At 43.1% G+C, this 17,435-nt stretch overlaps 1 pseudogene; it reads right to left on the bottom strand.

Annotated features, from left to right (window-relative positions):
* LOC136548142 (uncharacterized) overlaps nucleotides 1-17,435 on the bottom strand; it is a 70,953-nt pseudogene that overhangs the window by 25,922 nt on the left and 27,596 nt on the right.

Genomic DNA, 17,435 nt, shown 5'->3' with positions numbered 1-17,435 from the left:
CCCCCCCCCCTTGGGCATCTTGATCCTTTCAGATACCTTTAGTCCCGATTGGTGGCTCCAATCGGGACTAAAGGTCCCTGCCCAACGGCTACTGCGCCAGACAGAGGTGGCAGAGACCTTTAGTCCCGGTTGGAGCCACCAACCGGGACTAAAGGTATACTTTTACTCCCGGTTGGTGGCTCCAACTGAGAGTAAAGGTCTACTCCTAGGCCGTGGCTGCGCTCGGGGTTGGAAAGTTACCTTTAGTCCCGGTTGGAGCCACCAACCGGGACTAAAGGTCCCTCCTTTATATCCTGGTCGTCTCCTTCCTCCCCGAGCCTGAGCTTAGCACATTTTGAAGCTCACTGCAGTAGTGTTCTTGCTTCCTCCCTCCCTACATTGTTCCTCCATCCATTCTTCGATTCCTCCGTCGATTTCTTCGATTTCTCCATCGATTCTTTAGTTGTAAAGGTTACCAATCTCATACTCTCATTTTTCACCATTGTCTTATCTCATTTTGTTCACTATATATATATGGTTCTTTATTGTGGTTTTTTTCATTTGTAAGCAATTTGAGCTCAAAATCACTTCAAGCTTGCATATTTACATGAAAGAAGGTTAAAGTAGCTAGTTGAACTTGCAGACCGTGTTCATCTCGGCGACCATGTTCTCTGCCGAGCGGTAACGGGCGTCAAGGAGGAGCTTTGATTCTACGAGGGAGAGCGGCAACGGTCGTGGAAGACCGTGTTCCCTTCCTCGTAGAATCGGAGCTCTTCCGTGGCAAGTACGGTGCCGTCCGGTGGAGAAATGCTCGTCGAGATGATCACGTAAGCAAGTTCAACTAGTACGGATGGTTATTTATTCACATGTCCCGATATCATCGCAGTAGTCTGTCAATCACCATACTTTTTATTTTAACTTTTTATGAAATGAAAAACTTAGAAAATAGTTAGAAAATTATAGAAAATTCGTACTAGTTGAACTTGCGGACCGTGTTCAGCTCGGCGAGCATGTTCTCTGTCGAGCGGTAACGGACATCAAGGAGGAGCTTTGATTCTACAAGGGAGGGCGACAACGGTCGTGGAAGACCGTGTTCCCTTCCTCGTAGAATCAGAGCTCTTCCTTGACCAAGTACGGTGCCGTCCGGTGGAGAAATGCTCGCCGAGATGATCACGTAAACAAGTTCAACTAGTACGGATGGTTATTTATTCACATGTCCTGATATCGTCGCAGTAGTCTGTCAATCACCGTACTTTTTATTTTAACTTTTTATGAAATGAAAAACTTAGAAAATAGTTAGAAAATTATAGAAAATCCGTACTAGTTGAACTTGCGGACCGTGTTCAGCTCGGCGAGCATGTTTTCTGTCGAGTGGTAATGGACATCAAGGAGGAGCTTTGATTCTACGAGGGAGAGCGACAACGGTCGTGGAAGACCGTGTTCCCTTCCTCATAGAATCAAAGCTCTTCCTTGACCAAGTACGGTGCCGTCCGGTGGAGAAATGCTCGCCGAGATGATCACGTAAGCAAGTTCAACTAGTACGGATGGTTATTTATTCACATGTCCCGATATCGTCGCAGTAGTCTGTCAATCACCGTACTTTTTATTTTAACTTTTTATGAAATGAAAAACTTAGAAAATAGTTAGAAAATTATAGAAAATCCGTACTAGTTGAACTAGCGGACCGTGTTTATTTCGGCGAGCATGTTCTCTGCCGAGCGGTAACGGACGTCAAGGAGGAGCTTTGATTCTATGAGGGAGAGCGGCAACGGTCGTGGAAGACCGTGTTCCCTTCCTCGTAGAATTGGAGCTCTTCCGTGGCCAAGTACGGTGCCGTCCGGTGGAGAAATGCTCGCCGAGATGATCACGTAAACAAGGTCAACTAGTACGGATGGTTATTTATTCACACGTTCCAATATCGTCGCAGTAGTCTATCAATCACCGTACCCTAACGTACTATATATATAAATATAAACGATAATCGATTGTTATGTGTGTACACTCCCATTCTTCTGTTAATTTGTGGAAATATCATGTGAATTACTTACCTGCCGCAGTAAAAGACGAGAACACAATGACCATTAAAAATATCATTGTTTAGAGATATAGATAATTTTATAGTTTGTTAATTTTATTTGTTTATAAAATGAGAAATTTATAGTGTATTAAAAAATGAGTTTAGAGAGTAGATGGCAACTGCTTCCGGGTCCTCGGCCTCTCATGGGTTTCCAAAGCGACTTAGGCCGGGCCTCCCTCTCATTCCATGCGGCAAGTGCCGTGATGAGACGAAGATTGTGATGGAGTACCGAGTGAAGAAGGAGGGTCCCAACAAGGATCGTATCTTCTACAAGTGTTCGGATCGCAATGTGAGTTATTTTATTGTATTTAATGATTATGGTTAGTTTATACCTATTTTCATGATGGTTGTGATTAAAGTTCTAATTTTTTGTTTTAATTTCAGTGGGATGACAGTGGACGATGTTCAAGCTTCTACTGGGAGGAAGAGTATGTTGAACTCGTGCAAAAATATCTTGCACAATAGGCAGATACGGCGGCTAATGAGGCAGTGATCCAGCCGAAGAAGCCCAAAGATGTTGCACAATCGGGGGATCTGTCTATTTTATTTGAGATTGGTCGCGAAATCCTTGTGCTCCTGAAATGTATTTTAGCTTTAGTTCTTTTAGTGGTAGTTGGGATTGTCTACATTGTAGCGATGCTTTCATAAATTTATACCTTTTGTGGTGGCACGCATGTTGTATAAATAATTAATTATGATCTAGGTTTTAATATGGTATTTATGTCATGTAATGCAGATGAGCCGGCATTGGATGTACAATGCTGATCGTCGCTCCCAAGAGTTCATTGACGGCGTGCATTCTTTGTTACGTGCGGCCGAGGCAAACAAACGCGATGATTTTATGTGCTGCCCATGTGCCATATGTAAGAATACGGTGGAATATCCTTGCTCAAAGACTCTTCATTCACACTTGTTCAAGTCGGGTTTCATGTCAAACTATATTTGTTGGACGAAGCACGGAGAAACCGGTGTTGTAATGGAAGAAGGTGAAGAAGAACAATGGGACGACAATGATATTATTCCCGATGGTGCGTGCTTCAATAATACTGCAATGGGAGAAGCTGAAGAAGAGGTAGCCGCAGAAGATGATCCGGCTGATGATCTTTGTCAGGTCATTCGTGATGCACAAAGAGAATGTGAAAGTGAAAAGGAGAAGATCAAGTTCGAGCGGATGCTAGAAGATCACAAGAAATTGTTGTACCCAACTTGTGATGCAGGGCAACCACACTAGAATTGCTACAATGGAAGGCAAAGAATGGTGTATCTGACAAGGGATTTGGAGAGTTACTAAAAATCCAAAAGAAGATGCTTCCGAAGGACAATGAATTGCCCGCCACTACCTACGAAGCAAAAACAAGTTGTCTGTCCTATGGGGCTAGAAATCGAGAAGATACATGCATGTCCTAATGACTGCATCCTGTACCGTGGCAAAGAGTACGAGAAATTGGATGCATGCCCGGTATGCCATGCATCGCGGTATAAGATCAGGCGAGATGACCCTAGTGATGTTGAGGGCGAACGTCCGTGGAAGAAAATCCCTACCAAGGTTATGTGGTATGCTCCTATAATACCACGCTTGAAACGTCTGTTCAGAAACAAAGAACATGCAAAATTGTTGCGATGGCACAAAGAAGACCGTAAGGTAGACAATATGTTGAGACACCCTGCTGATGGATCCCAGTGGAGAGCAATCGATAGAGAATTCCCGGAGTTTGCAAATGACGCAAGAAACTTAAGGTTTGCTTTAAGTACAGATGATATCAATCCTTTTGGAGAGCAGAACAGTAGTCATAGCACTTGGCCTATTACTCTAAGTATCTACAACATTCCTCCTTGGTCATGCATGAAGCGGAAGTTCATTATGATGCCTGTGCTCATCCAAGGCCCGAAGCAACCTGGCAATGACATCGATGTGTACCTAAGACCACTTATTGATGAACTTCTCATTTTGTGGAATAAAGAAGGTGTACGTTGTGGGATGAGTACAAACAGGAACACTTTGATCTGCGAGTATTGTTGTTCGTAACAATCAATGATTGGCCTGCTCTAAGTAATCTTTCAGGACAGTCAAACAAGGGATATAATGCATGCACACACTGCTTCGGTGATATTAGAGGTGTATTCTTGAAAAAATGTCGAAAGGTCGTGTACCTTGGCCATCGTCGATTTCTTCCTGCAAATCACCCCATAAGAAAGAAAGGCAAGCATTTTAAAGGAAAGGCAGACCACCTGACCAAGCCTCGCAACCAAACCGGTGAGGATGTACTCGATATGGTCAATGATGTGAAAGTCGTCTTTGGAAAAGGACATGGTAGCCAACCTATTCTGAACGACGCTAATGGTCACGCACCCATGTGGAAGAAGAAGTCCATATTTTGGGACCTACCCTATTGGCAAGTCCTAGAGGTCTGTAGCTCGATCGACGTGATGCACCTGATGAAGAATCTTTGTATAAACCTGCTAGGCTTCATGGGTGTGTATGGAAAGCCTAAGGACACATTTGAAGCACGACAGGACCTGCGTTGTTTGAGAGAAAGAGACAACCTACATCTAGAGAAGACAGATGATGGACGCCATTACTTACGTCCTGTCAGCTACACTCTAAGCAAAGAGGAGAAGGAAATCATGTTTGAATGCTTAAACAACATCAAGGTACCATTTGGATTCTCCTCGAATATAAAGGGTATTATAAATGTGCCAGAGAAGAAATTCTGTAACTTAAAGTCCCATGACTGTCACGTTCTCATGACGCAATTACTTCCAGTTGCATTAAGAGGAATTCTACCTCCAAATGTACGTCTAGCCACCGTGAAGCTATGTGCATTCCTCAATGCAATTTCTCAAAAGGCAATTGATCCAACTGATCTAGCTAAACTACAGAATGATGTGGTTCAATGTCTCGTCAGCTTTGAGTTGGTGTTCCCTCCTTCCTTCTTTGATATCATGACACACCTCCTAGTTCACCTAGTCAAGGAGATTTTCATTCTCGGTCCTGTGTTCCTACACAACATGTTCCCCTTAGAGAGATTCATGGGAGTCCTAAAGAAATATGTTCACAACCGTGCTCGCCCAGAAGGAAGCATCGCCAAGGGCTATGGAACAGAAGAGGTCATTGAGTTCTGTGTTGACTTTATTCCCGACCTTGACTCGATTGGTGTTCCTGAATCGAGACATGAGGGGAGACTAAGTGGAAAGGGGACACTAGGGAGAAAAATATATATTGGTACGGATGATGATTATTTTAATAAAGTGCACTACATAGTTCTACAGAACTTCTCTTTGGTAGATCCGTATATTGAGACACACAAGGATCTCTTACGATCTGAGTTTCCAGGGAAGACTGAAGCTTGGATTACGCGTAAGCACATAGAAACTTTCGGCGGTTGGTTGCGAAAAAAATGTCAAGGTGATGAGAGCATCCATGAGCAACTGTATTTATTGGCTATGCAACCATCATGGCATATTATCACATACAAAGGGTACGAGATAAATGGGAACATATTCTACATAGTAGCCCAAGATAAAAGGAGTACCAACCAAAATAGTGGTGTCCGCATAGATGCCACAGACCCGAATGGGAATAAGCAGACATATTATGGACGCATAGATGAAATATGGGAACTAGAATATGCACCTACTTTGAAGATCCCATTATTCAAGTGCCAATGGGTCAAGGTGACCGGAGGCGGGGTAACAGTAGACAACGAGTATGGAATGACAACAGTAGACCTTAGTAATATTGGGTACAAAGACGAACCATTCATCCTTGCCAAGGATGTGAATCAGGTGTTCTATGTCAATTATATGTCTACCAAACCAAAAAGAGGGAAAAACGATAATGACTCAACCAAAGAGCCAAAGCACCACATAGTTCTTTCAGGGAAAAGAGTCATCGTGGGAATTGAGGACAAGTCGGACATGTTAGAAGATTATGAAAAGGATGACCGAATTCCGCCATTCAAAGTGAACAAAGACCCTAGCATCTTGGTAAATGATGAGGACACTCTATGGTTACGACGCGATCATAACCAAGGGACATACGTAAAGAAGAAGTTCACTGTTGTGCCCACTTGATGATATAGTGATTTAATGTAGTGTGTGTTTGAGATATTATGTAATAATTGTGAATTCAGATGTTTATTATGTCATGTTTCAAATTAAATCAATGTTTGATTTGGTGGGATTTCTCTCTCAAAAAAGTAAATTAGGATATTGAGTGATGAAAAATTAAAATATTAACGTTAAAATGATGTGAAAACAAATTTCCTGTCCAAAACTAATAGTTTTAATAATTTTAATTAAACACTACATTTTTGCATTAACGAAATAATAAATATTAGTTACATTATGTTTTATAATTGTAACAAAAAATAAAAAAGTTAGGTTATAGATTTTTCCTATGTGCAATAAAGAAAAAGAAAATCCATATTTTTAACAAAATAATTTTATGCCTTTTATTTAATTTACTATGTATTTAACAAAAACTATTGCATTTCTATTGTATTTAACAAGACTATTGCTTAAAACACGCGGGAAACGAAACTGCAGCCCACCTTTACTCCCGGGTTGGAAGCCCACCCGGGAGTAAAGGTGGCCTGCAGTTTCGTGGCCCACCAAAAAAAACCTTTACTCCTGGTGCTTATTACCAACCGGGAGTAAAGGTAAACCTTTACTCCCAGTGCGTGTTACCAACCGGGAGTAAAGGTAACACGCACCGGGAGTAAAGGACCTTTACTCCCGGTGGGGGGATGGCACCGGGAGTAAAGGGATATGGCATATATATACCAGTGCCATCTTCTTCCTTGCGTTCTTCGTCGATTCCTCTCCCCCTGCACCCACACCACTCGGCCCGCCACACCGAGGACGCCGCGCCGCCACCCCGCTCGATGTCGGTCGTCGCCACCGCCTCGCGCGCGTCCATGGTCCCCACGCCACCCCGCGCGCCGACGACCTCGCGGCGCCAGCTGCTGCCCGGCCGCCTTGGCCAGACGCAAGGCACGCGCCACACCGCCGGTACTCTCGCCCTGGCCAGACGTGTGCGCGCAGCCACACCGCGCCGGTACCCTCGCCCCAGCCAGACACGCGGCCACACCACCGGCCGATACCCTCGCCCCGGCTAGACGCGTGGCCACACCGCCGACCGCCCCGAGGTACGCTAGCTGTGTTTGCTCCGATCCTATTCCATCGATCTCCATGCATGAAACACTACGTACATATGTTTTAGGCAACGATCATGGTAACCGTACATACATGTTGTTCACGTTTTCTTTTATTCCTACGTGCATGCTTTGATACAGTAGCGAAACTTTGTTGGTTGTCACTTGCATACGTACGTACATCAACAAATGTGTGTATCGATCACAAACCCAAACGTATACTTAGCTAATTTTCATGGCACATCGCACACGGTGTTCAGACGGGCATTATTCTCTATCGCGCTAACTATTATAAGAAAGAAAGTGCCAAAGGAACAGATCGAAAAAAAATTCCAGTGTATACGCGCCATGCGTTTCTATGTATAAGCGCCATGTGTTTCTATGTATACGACGGAGCACCGCCGCCCTCGTTCGCCCTAGGGTTTATATGGCGGAGCACCGCCGCCCTCATTCGCCCTAGGGTTTATACGGCGGAGCACCGCCGCCCTCGTTCGCCCTAGGGTTTAGGGTTACGCCGCCCTCGTTCGATCATTTTTGGTGGGTGAAGGTTGGTTTGCAGGTGGTTGTGGACGATATAGCTGAGTCTATGAAGGGTGTAGCAGATGAAGTGGTTGAGAGTGTGCTTGAAAATACAGTTATGGAGATGGCGAGGGATATGGCATGCGAGGTGTGTTTTGAAGAGGATGCTCCCGATGTTTGGGAGTTCCAACGCCAAGGGTCGACTTGATGTCTATTTTTTATCGATGTAACGTGTGTTGTTGTATTTGTTGTAAATTTGGCGTGTTGTTGTGAACCTCTTCGAGGGTTCCAATCATTGTAAACATTATTTGGAGCTGTTTACTCGACGAGTCAGGATGTAGTGCAATTTTATTGTCACTTTGGTTTGCAGCAACGCCCCCCTTTTCTTTTAGGCGAGGCTCATCGTTTATTATTCTCAGAAACTTGACGCGCAATGATGCCCCCTTTCTTTCAGGCGAGGCTCGCTATTTTTCGTTTAATAAAACCTAATGCGTAGCGAGCCCCCCTTTTGTTTCAGGCAGGATCGCCGCCAAAACCTACTCGCTTCCTGATTCTTCTTATCATACAAACCAACCTTCACCCGTCAAAACCTACTCGTTTAGGGTTTAGGGTTTATACGGCGGAAGATTTTACGCATGTAAGCAAAGATTTGACATACTATATATTGGTTTTGTTTTTTAAAGCTAGATGGCCGACCCGAGAAACATGGATGAGGAGGAGTTGATGATGAATTTGATCAACACTGGCACTCAAGTTGCCGGCGATGATGGTGCTAAAAATAACATGCAAGAGGATGCAGATGACGGGAGTCAGTACTTAGCTCTTGAACAAAATGAGCAACAACATATTGGCCAAGTATATATTTTTTATTATTAGCTATATATATTATCATATGTCTTATGTGTGCTCATGACATTAAAAATAATGTTTATGTTTTGTAGCCCTCTGGATCGACATCAACAACTACAACGAAGAGTAAAAATGTTCGAGGTCCCAAAAAGCCATTGGAGGGCCGCTTCATCATCTCGGAATTCAATGTGGATACAGGAGAACCGGGGGGGGGGGGCGAATAAAATGAAATTCGTGCACCACTGTGGTTACCTTGTACGGGACCGGCTCCCGATCAGTACCCGCGAATGGAAGAAGAAGACCAATGCTCCTCATATCAGTTTTGTCTCCGATCGTGACAAGACGTTAATTTGGAAAGATGTCTTGGTATATTTCACGCTCCAAACAGATGGTTATGATGATATAATAGATGGTGATGAATTGAAGGAGCGAGTTAGGGATTGGGCAATGAAGAAGATGGCCACCTAGTTTCAGACTTGGAAGAAACACCTATACACGACGTATGTCAAGAAGAACATAGCACCAGATTTTACTGTCATAGGCCCGATCTCAAAGCAGAGGCCCTATTGGGATGAGTTTGTACAGTACAAGACTTCGGAAGAGGGTGTGAGTTGGGTGATAAAGAACCAACGTAATGCCCAACAGAAGATATACCACCATAACTTGGGATCAGGTGGCTACCCGACTGCCATTAAGAAGTGGAACAAAATAGAAGCAGACCTTCTTGCCAAGGGTATCACACCAGAATCTCTCGAGTGGGGAGAACGTGCAAAGAATTGGTTTTTCGCTCATGGGGGAACACTGGACCAGGAGACAGGGAAGTGCGTTTATGGCGCAAGACTGCAAGAAGCAGCAGAAAGATTGTTTTATGCTAAGAGAGCTACTGCTAGTGGTGCGTTCAGGCCCAATAGAGAGAAGGATGAGCTGACATACGCCATCGGGACTATTGAACATGGTGGCCGAACTAGAGGCAAAGGAAGTGTCTCGTGGGAGCATGGATTCCCTCAGGACAGACCTTCCTACAGAAGCCGCCAGAGAAAGAAGGAAGAAGAGGCACAGCGGCTCCAGAGGTTGGAGGAAGCGGTGCGTGAAGCATAAGAGCGGTAAAAAAAACCTTGAAGCGAGAATGCAGGAGGAAATCAGAAGGCAAGTGCAAATAGCAGTGAGTGCAAGCAAGCAGGCATCAGAGCTAGGAATCAACATTAGCCAATCTGTTCAGTTGAAAAGCAGCTACGCTTCTACGGAGATACCAAATCAAGGGGACACAGGACTGCGCTTCCCTGTGGATGACATCACTGAACCTTGTACATCGTGTGAGCTACACATTCCGAAGGGGAATTCCACAATCAAGGTGGCTATCGGTCTTGTTAATCCTATCGACCGAACCAAGACACCAAGGATTCATGGGAATATAATCCAAGAAGGATATGCTACCATCTCGGTAGATAAAGCTGAAAAAGGTTTTAGTGATTTGCCTCTTGACATTCCTGGAGGTGATGGCGAGAAGACTCTAGGAGAAGCAGAGAAGACATTCATTCTATGGCGCAAGCGCTACATCATCATTCTCGGGATGTCGGCTCCACCTCCTCCTGAACTACCTCACCATAGGTACGTGCGAATGAAAACACTACATCATTAATTTGTATTGGCTTAAATAATTAACAATCTACTCATAATAATATGTTATTCCTTTTTTTGTAGCAGATCCTCCCCCAACCTAAATCCAATTGTTCAATCGCCAGATCATCATAGTGCTCTATATGATGACATTGTGTTGGAAGGCGAGGCTGCATCCACACCATCTCCAAGGAGGTCTCCAACGCCGCAGTCGCCACCTCCAAGGAGGTCTCCAACGCCGCTACCAACACCTCCAAGGAGGTCTCCAACGCCTCCCTCGCCCCCGCCTACCAAGAAGCCTAGCAAGAGGCCAGCCCCGCAAACAAAGAACCAGTCCCCGCCGGCAAAGAAAGCCACCGTGAAACCAAGGGCTATTCCCAAAATAATATCTAAAGAGAAGGAAGAAGGAACTGATGCATATAAAAAAGATATGTCTAGATTCTATGACAAACTTAAAAAGAATCAAGAAGTAAGGAGAAACCCGAAGAAACCGTACTTCTTCGTAGCTCCAGATATTCTAAGAAAAAGGGTGGCTTCTTACCAGCAACAATAGCGGGAATCTCGTAAGCCGTCCAAATCAATGTTATCGGACTATGACCGCACTCTCACCAAGTCAATTGAGGCAGCACAGAAAAAGAAGCGGGCAGGGAAAGGAGTTGCCCAACTTGGACAACAAGCGCACCAATCAGTCCCCCGCTAGTTGTTGGTAATGAATATGGTTCGAATTTAGGATTAATGCATCAGGCAAACATACCTCCGGATGTCGATTTGGATCACCTTGGTGAATTTATTGATGAGACTGGTCTCGACCTTTACCAGATGTTTGGTGATGGAAACATTGAGAGTGCGGTGGAGGTTGATATTTGGAAGAAAAAATTTGTACTAGGCCAGAGTCTATACAACCCTCAAGCCTTATCTGATCTGGGGACGCAAATGTACCTGCTAAACAAGTGGTACATGCAGGCGTCTACCGGTGGAGACTTCTGCGTTGGTGTCAGAATTAGAGACGAACATTGGTTCCATGGCGATGATGTTATGTATGTTGACTTTACAGAATTTCATCAACTATGCCACCTGACATCTCTAGACAAAGTTATCATTAGCTGCTATTGCCTATAAGTAATAATTCTTTCGATCTATTATTAAACTCATCATATGTGTGTATATGCATATAAATTATCCTAACAAGTACTATATATATGCAGATTTACAATGACAGAGCTCAGAAAGGAAGGCTGCAATGAAATTGGTTTTGTTGATCCCCATATAGTATTCAAAGACCCAGTTACTCCAAAGACTAATTGGAAGTCTGAGTCAGAGAGTAACCTCATGAACTTCTTAGTGAACCAACGCCACAAGAAGGATATACTCTTTCCCTACAACTTCAAGTGAGTGTTAATAATGTCGATCATCCTTAATGGCTCATATGTTGATTCTAGTTAATTAATGAGTGTTATGCGTTATATCCTATAAACACATGCAGCAATCACTGGATATTGATGGACATCGATCTGGTGAAAAGTCACTTGATAATCTATGACTCGATGAGAAAACCACAACAAGACTACCAAGATATGATAGATATTATCCAGAGGTAATTTTGGTATCTCTAGCAACTATATATACACACAAACATGATGATTAACTATATCTGATGACGTGGCAAATTTTTTATTGGGCAGTGTTTGGAAAACCTTTATTGAGAAGCAACACATGGAAAAATGCAAAGCGCCACTGAATGTAATCCCTTTGAAAGTAAGTTCCCTAAATCGCATCATCTTTATTAATTAAACATATAGCTTTCACCGGATCACCAGATTGGATGACAAATCTTTTTCTCGTAAAGTGGTGTCTGAGGCAGGAACAGGGGAACATCTACTGTGGTTACTATGTTTGCAAGTTTATCAAGGTGGTCTTCCAAAGAACTCCTACAGAGAGACTAAAAGTACGTTAAAAATACACTATATATTCATTTAATTATTATTATTGATTGTGTTACTATGTCTTTATATATATATATGTACATATATTAATTTATTTTCCTTTAATTCAAACCTATAGACTTGATGGTTGGAGGAAAAGGTCATACGGCAAGACCAAATCAAAGCAATTCAAGAGTCTATAGCCAGATTTTTTAATGAGCAGGTCATCGATTCCAAGGGCGAGTTCTACTTCGACCCAACACTGCCATGGAAGCTAAGCTAGAGGATGAGAGAAAACTTGTTATATCACAACAACTGTAATGCAATCTTTTTGTAATATATGCACATGAAATAATATAATGTAAAATACACATATGCATGCATGCATGTAAATATATATATGATGCATGCATGCATATATATATATATATATATATTTCTATGCTTGAATTGTGTGATTTAATACGTTCATTGTGCTTGAACCGAAACATACTATACGCGCGTATAAATGTATAATTAGCAGCGTACAATACAACTTCGAAAACCTATTTTGAAAAGAAAACAAAAAAATGAAAAGAAAAGAAAAAAGAAAAAAAACCTTTAGTCCCGGTTCGTATTACCAACCGGGACTAAAGGTGCCGGCCATCGTGGCATGTCAGGAGGCACCTTTAGTCCCGGTTGGTGTTACCCACCGGGACTAAAGGTCCTCCTTTAGTCCCGGTTCCTGACCCAGGACTAAAGGACCCCCCTTTAGTCCCGGATGCTTGCTCCCAGGTGGGGAACCGGGATTAGAGGGGGTTCCCCACTGGGAGTAAAGCTCTGTTCTCTACTGGTGGGAGATGTTAGGTCAAACATATGAAAATGAGCCACCACTTAAACTTGGACCATTCACCATTGCTTACCTGCTGCCCTTTTCTAAAAAGTATGCTTGGGAAATGCTGGGTGTACTTGTTTCATGTGTCTCGCATCAATATCCCTCTATATTGATCCATGAAAAAGTTTCGTGAAGTTTGGAATCCAGAAGTCACATGAAATGACAAATTATGTCCTTGCTTGAATTATTTTATAAAGTGAATGAAATTCTCGATCATCAACCAAATCTTGCAACCATGCCCAAATGACTCTAGATGAACTCTACAACAAAAGTCATGAAGGGTTCGTGTTGAGCGGAGGACAAGAAAATACCTCCATCGGTCTAAAACTTGGATTTAAGCTTTATCGTGATGCTAATTTGACCTGTGTTGACCAATCACTTATAGTGCTTGCATGGAGTTGCACCTTAAATCAAAGTTGAAGTTTGAGTAGAGTAGAACAAACTTTGTTTAATGGTCAAGAGCTAGATCAGCTTTGAAGCAAGTCAAACCGAGCCCTCAAGTTGGAATCCATGGCTGTTTTGGAGCTCAAAAATTTGGCTGTCCCTAATGGAGAGAACCTGAATTTTCAGTTTCGTGTACCGCACTTTAGGTCCTTCTATCTCTCTAACCAGACCTAATTAGACTTTGAAGCTTTAATAAAAGTTGGAGATGGTATGTAGATCTACAACTTTTATTAATAGAGTTTTTGCTAACTCGTCGTGGTTTAGGAGCTACGGAGGCACGAAGTATGAGTTTCAGTGGTACGTTCGAGGTAGTATTGGAAATTTGAATTCGTAGCTGCAACAGTGCCGACACCGTGCACAGGAGCTGCCGTCCGTGTGTTGCACTCGCTCGCCCTCGCTGCTTGCATGGCCGCCACCTCGCCCACGCTCGCGATGTAAAGAGCCCGAGCCTGCCCCTGCCCTCTCCATTCTCCCTCTCCCTCTCTTCTCTGCCTCGCTTCCTGCCAGCGCCATGGCCGCCGTGGAAGCTCCGTGGCCACCGCTCGTTCCTTCACTGCAGCTCAGCGCGTAGCCCGCCGCCACCACCGAACCCTCCTTGAACCTTCCTGAACCCTACCGCACCACGACTTCCCTTTCTTAGTCTTGTCTACCGCCGGCTGGTTCCGCCGATGGAGCAGCCATGAGCAGCGCCGCCTGTCCGCGTGGTTGGGCCGCCTTGGACCGTCTTCGGCCGGGATGAGCAGCTAGATGGGTGCGCACGACTCCCCTGGACACTCCACGCCACTCCATCGCCGCCGGCGTGCCTTCTTCGGCCGGCAACAACGAGCTCCTGCGCATCCGCTGCTCCAAATCCACGTCAAGGACTTCGTACAGAAATTCGACAAATGGAAAGGGTGTATCTGCAATCCTTAGACACATATGAATAGTGCCTGAAGGACCTCTTCGCTGACGTTTGATTTATATTTTCCACAGGGTCCCAGATGCAAGATTTAGATCTCTTTTTCTTTGATTTAGGCAGATTTGAATGATCCACTTTGAAAAATCGTAGTAAATTGTAGAAAAATCCTAAAATAGCAAATGAAGACTTTTTCGAATCCTTGTGAAATTCTCTATGCACTGAATCTATAATGTGGCATGTTTTAGTTTAAATATTTTGCTGTAAAAATAGATCTATGCAGCTAGGTTCCTGTTACTTGCCATGTCTTGTGTTTTTCATAACTGCGGTTTTTATGCTCAAATAAATGTGAAATTTTTGTGGAGTGCTACTAAGGTGATTGTTGTTGTCTGGTAAAAATTTCAGGAGTTTAGGATTTATAGTTTAAGAGTTATAAATATAACAAATGCCCTGTATTGCTTTGCTTCTACCCTAAACAGTTCTGCATGTTTGAATTAATTGGCTCAGTTAAGTTATGAATCATGACTTGGTGAAAATACATAAGTTGTGGTACTTTTCTTAAGCTTTCGAAAAAGTTAAATATCATGATTTTTGGCTACGTAGTTCTTGAGTTATACTTGCTTAAATCTCTGTGGCTGTTTCTGCCCAAAACCAGAGAGGGTTTTCCTTGTTCTTATTGTGGGGCCTTCTTAGTAGTAGAATTAGCTTTAGGTGTTTACAACAAAGTTGTTTATAATTTGCTAAGCTTTCTAAAAAGTCTAGAACCACATTTATTGGACATGTATAACTCTATTTATAGCTGTTTAAAGTGGCATGTCAGTTTCTGTCTATGTTTTGGACAGAGATGCAATTATTGCATTAGTTGACCCTTCTAACTGTAAAATCATCTTAATATGAGAATAACAAAGTTATAGATAATTCATGTATCTAGCTTCTGTTAAAATTTGGTGGTATTTGGCCTTGTGGTTTGTGAGTTATGCCTGTTTGAAGTTGGGTTTTAGAAATGGCTGCTTTCTATCAATTGTGGACCAGTTTCTATAAATGGGTATAATTGACTTAGTTAACTTGAGAATCATGCTAAGAGGATTAAAGATGAATTGTAGAAAATTCTATAAGCTTTCCAGATTGTCTTGTTGCATGTCTTTTGGATTAGTACAACTCCTGTTATGAGTAAAATTAGCTGCTGCTGTTGCAGCCTTGACTCTGTGATTGTCGTGAATAACTGGTTTGTCTTGAATGCTTATGTGATGCATCTTGTGTTACCATTCATCACATTCATACACATGCATCTTGCATCTCATCTAGGTGCGCTAGATGAACCACGTGAAGAACGTGATGTTGGAGCCGAACCCGAAGACGGTGTATGGAGGATCTATCCCGAAGATGGAAGGACTAAGTGAGTGCTAGGACCTGAGACGTCACCAGGATGGTGCAAGCTAACTGAACTGACTTGTGTCGGATCCCAGGCAAGCCCCAGAGCATTATAAGTCTCCTAATTTATAAAAGCAATTCTTTCTATATATATGAGTTTATATATTGTTGCATTAAGTTGTAGGAGTTGATTGAAACCGTTGATGCATTTATTACTATCCTTGCCTACCTTATTACCTTTTACCCTGTTAGGTCAGGATCGAATAACTGCTTAGCCTTGCTTAGACCGGTAGCGATCGGTGATATCCGGTCATCTACATTATAGGTGGTTACTGGAAGAATTTAGCTATGGAAAGAATGATATCCTAGAATTAACCATGTGTGATAGATAATTGAAGACCGGACGGAAAGAGTTGGAGGCAACCAGACAGGGTTCTGGAGTGCTGTTAGTTTCCGTCTGTGTCGATTAAGGACCGATCGTTGCTCGTCCCTCTTGTCATGTTGAACGCATGCCTTACATTTAGCTGGCCGAATAAAGTACCTTTCGACCGCGAAGCTGGAAGATTATTCGGGCCGAGTAGATTGCCCGCAGCACACTGTACCGGAGCGGGTGTGGTAGGACACGGGGGCGCGATGATAAGACCGAAAGGCAGTCGGTCGACCCCCGGGTACATGTGGTTCCTGGCAAACTCGAGATTTTTCCTGGATAATTGACTCGGTGATCGATACCTCACTTTAGCGGGTGAGTGAGGTTTGTGTAAGGAATAAATCACCAGCTGGTTAGAAATCGATTCGAATCGCCATCGCTCCTGGATAGTGAGCACTTGACTCGAGTTACGGCATAGTAATTATTATGGAACAAGGATGGTTATCTGAATGATATGGGATATGCTAAATCTAAATTGGTAACTGGATGTTATTGGTTAATCAAGTGATTGTTATAGTACAGGTGCTTACCTAGATGGATAGGTCATAATAAAGATGATGCAAAGTACTTAAAATGGTTTCTTCATGATAGCTTATGCTTTTCGCAAACAAGTCAGCTAGCCCACTAAAGAAAGCCATGCATAATCCTTGGTGTCGCTTTATTTTGGTTTAAGACGGGTAAGTCTGGCTGAGTAAATTCGAGTACTCAGGGTTTATCCCACCTTGTTGCAGGTGATGTTCTCGACCTGTTGATGATGGTGGCTAACCGCCGGTGGGCTCGGTGATTCTATACTTACTTCTCATCTATATGCTTTTGTCGGATGATGTCACTATGCTAGCAATATATTTGGAACTTATATTAATGTAATCATTTGAAAGCTATGTTGTTTTCACTAAGCGGTTTTGAAACCCAAACTTGTACTATTATTTGTTAATCCCTTTGTAATATTATTTCCGCTGCAACCCGATGTATGTGATGTGTATTTGCTTAATCACGCGATCTTGGTTGTGATGTTGATTTACCGAGGTCTTTCGGGACACTCGGCGGACTACCGGGTTTATATGAGTGAAAGTATGGGTGTGTCAACGTGTTAGCGGGGACAACCGTACTTGATCTTGTATAAATTGGACGGTTCTATCACAGCATACTCCTTGGTGTCAGTTTATTTTTGGTTTATGACGGGTAAGTCTCGCTGAGTACCCTTTTGTACTCAGGGTTTTATTCCCACTTGTTGTAGGTGTTCATCTAGGTTGATGTGGCTGCATGATGGGTTTCTATCCCGCTATGGGAAATGATGAGACCGTG

The sequence above is a fragment of the Miscanthus floridulus genome, chromosome 4, assembly GCF_019320115.1.
Source record: "Miscanthus floridulus cultivar M001 chromosome 4, ASM1932011v1, whole genome shotgun sequence".
Classification (NCBI taxonomy): Eukaryota; Viridiplantae; Streptophyta; class Magnoliopsida; order Poales; family Poaceae; genus Miscanthus; species Miscanthus floridulus.
This window is presented reverse-complemented; position numbering and strand designations above follow the sequence as displayed.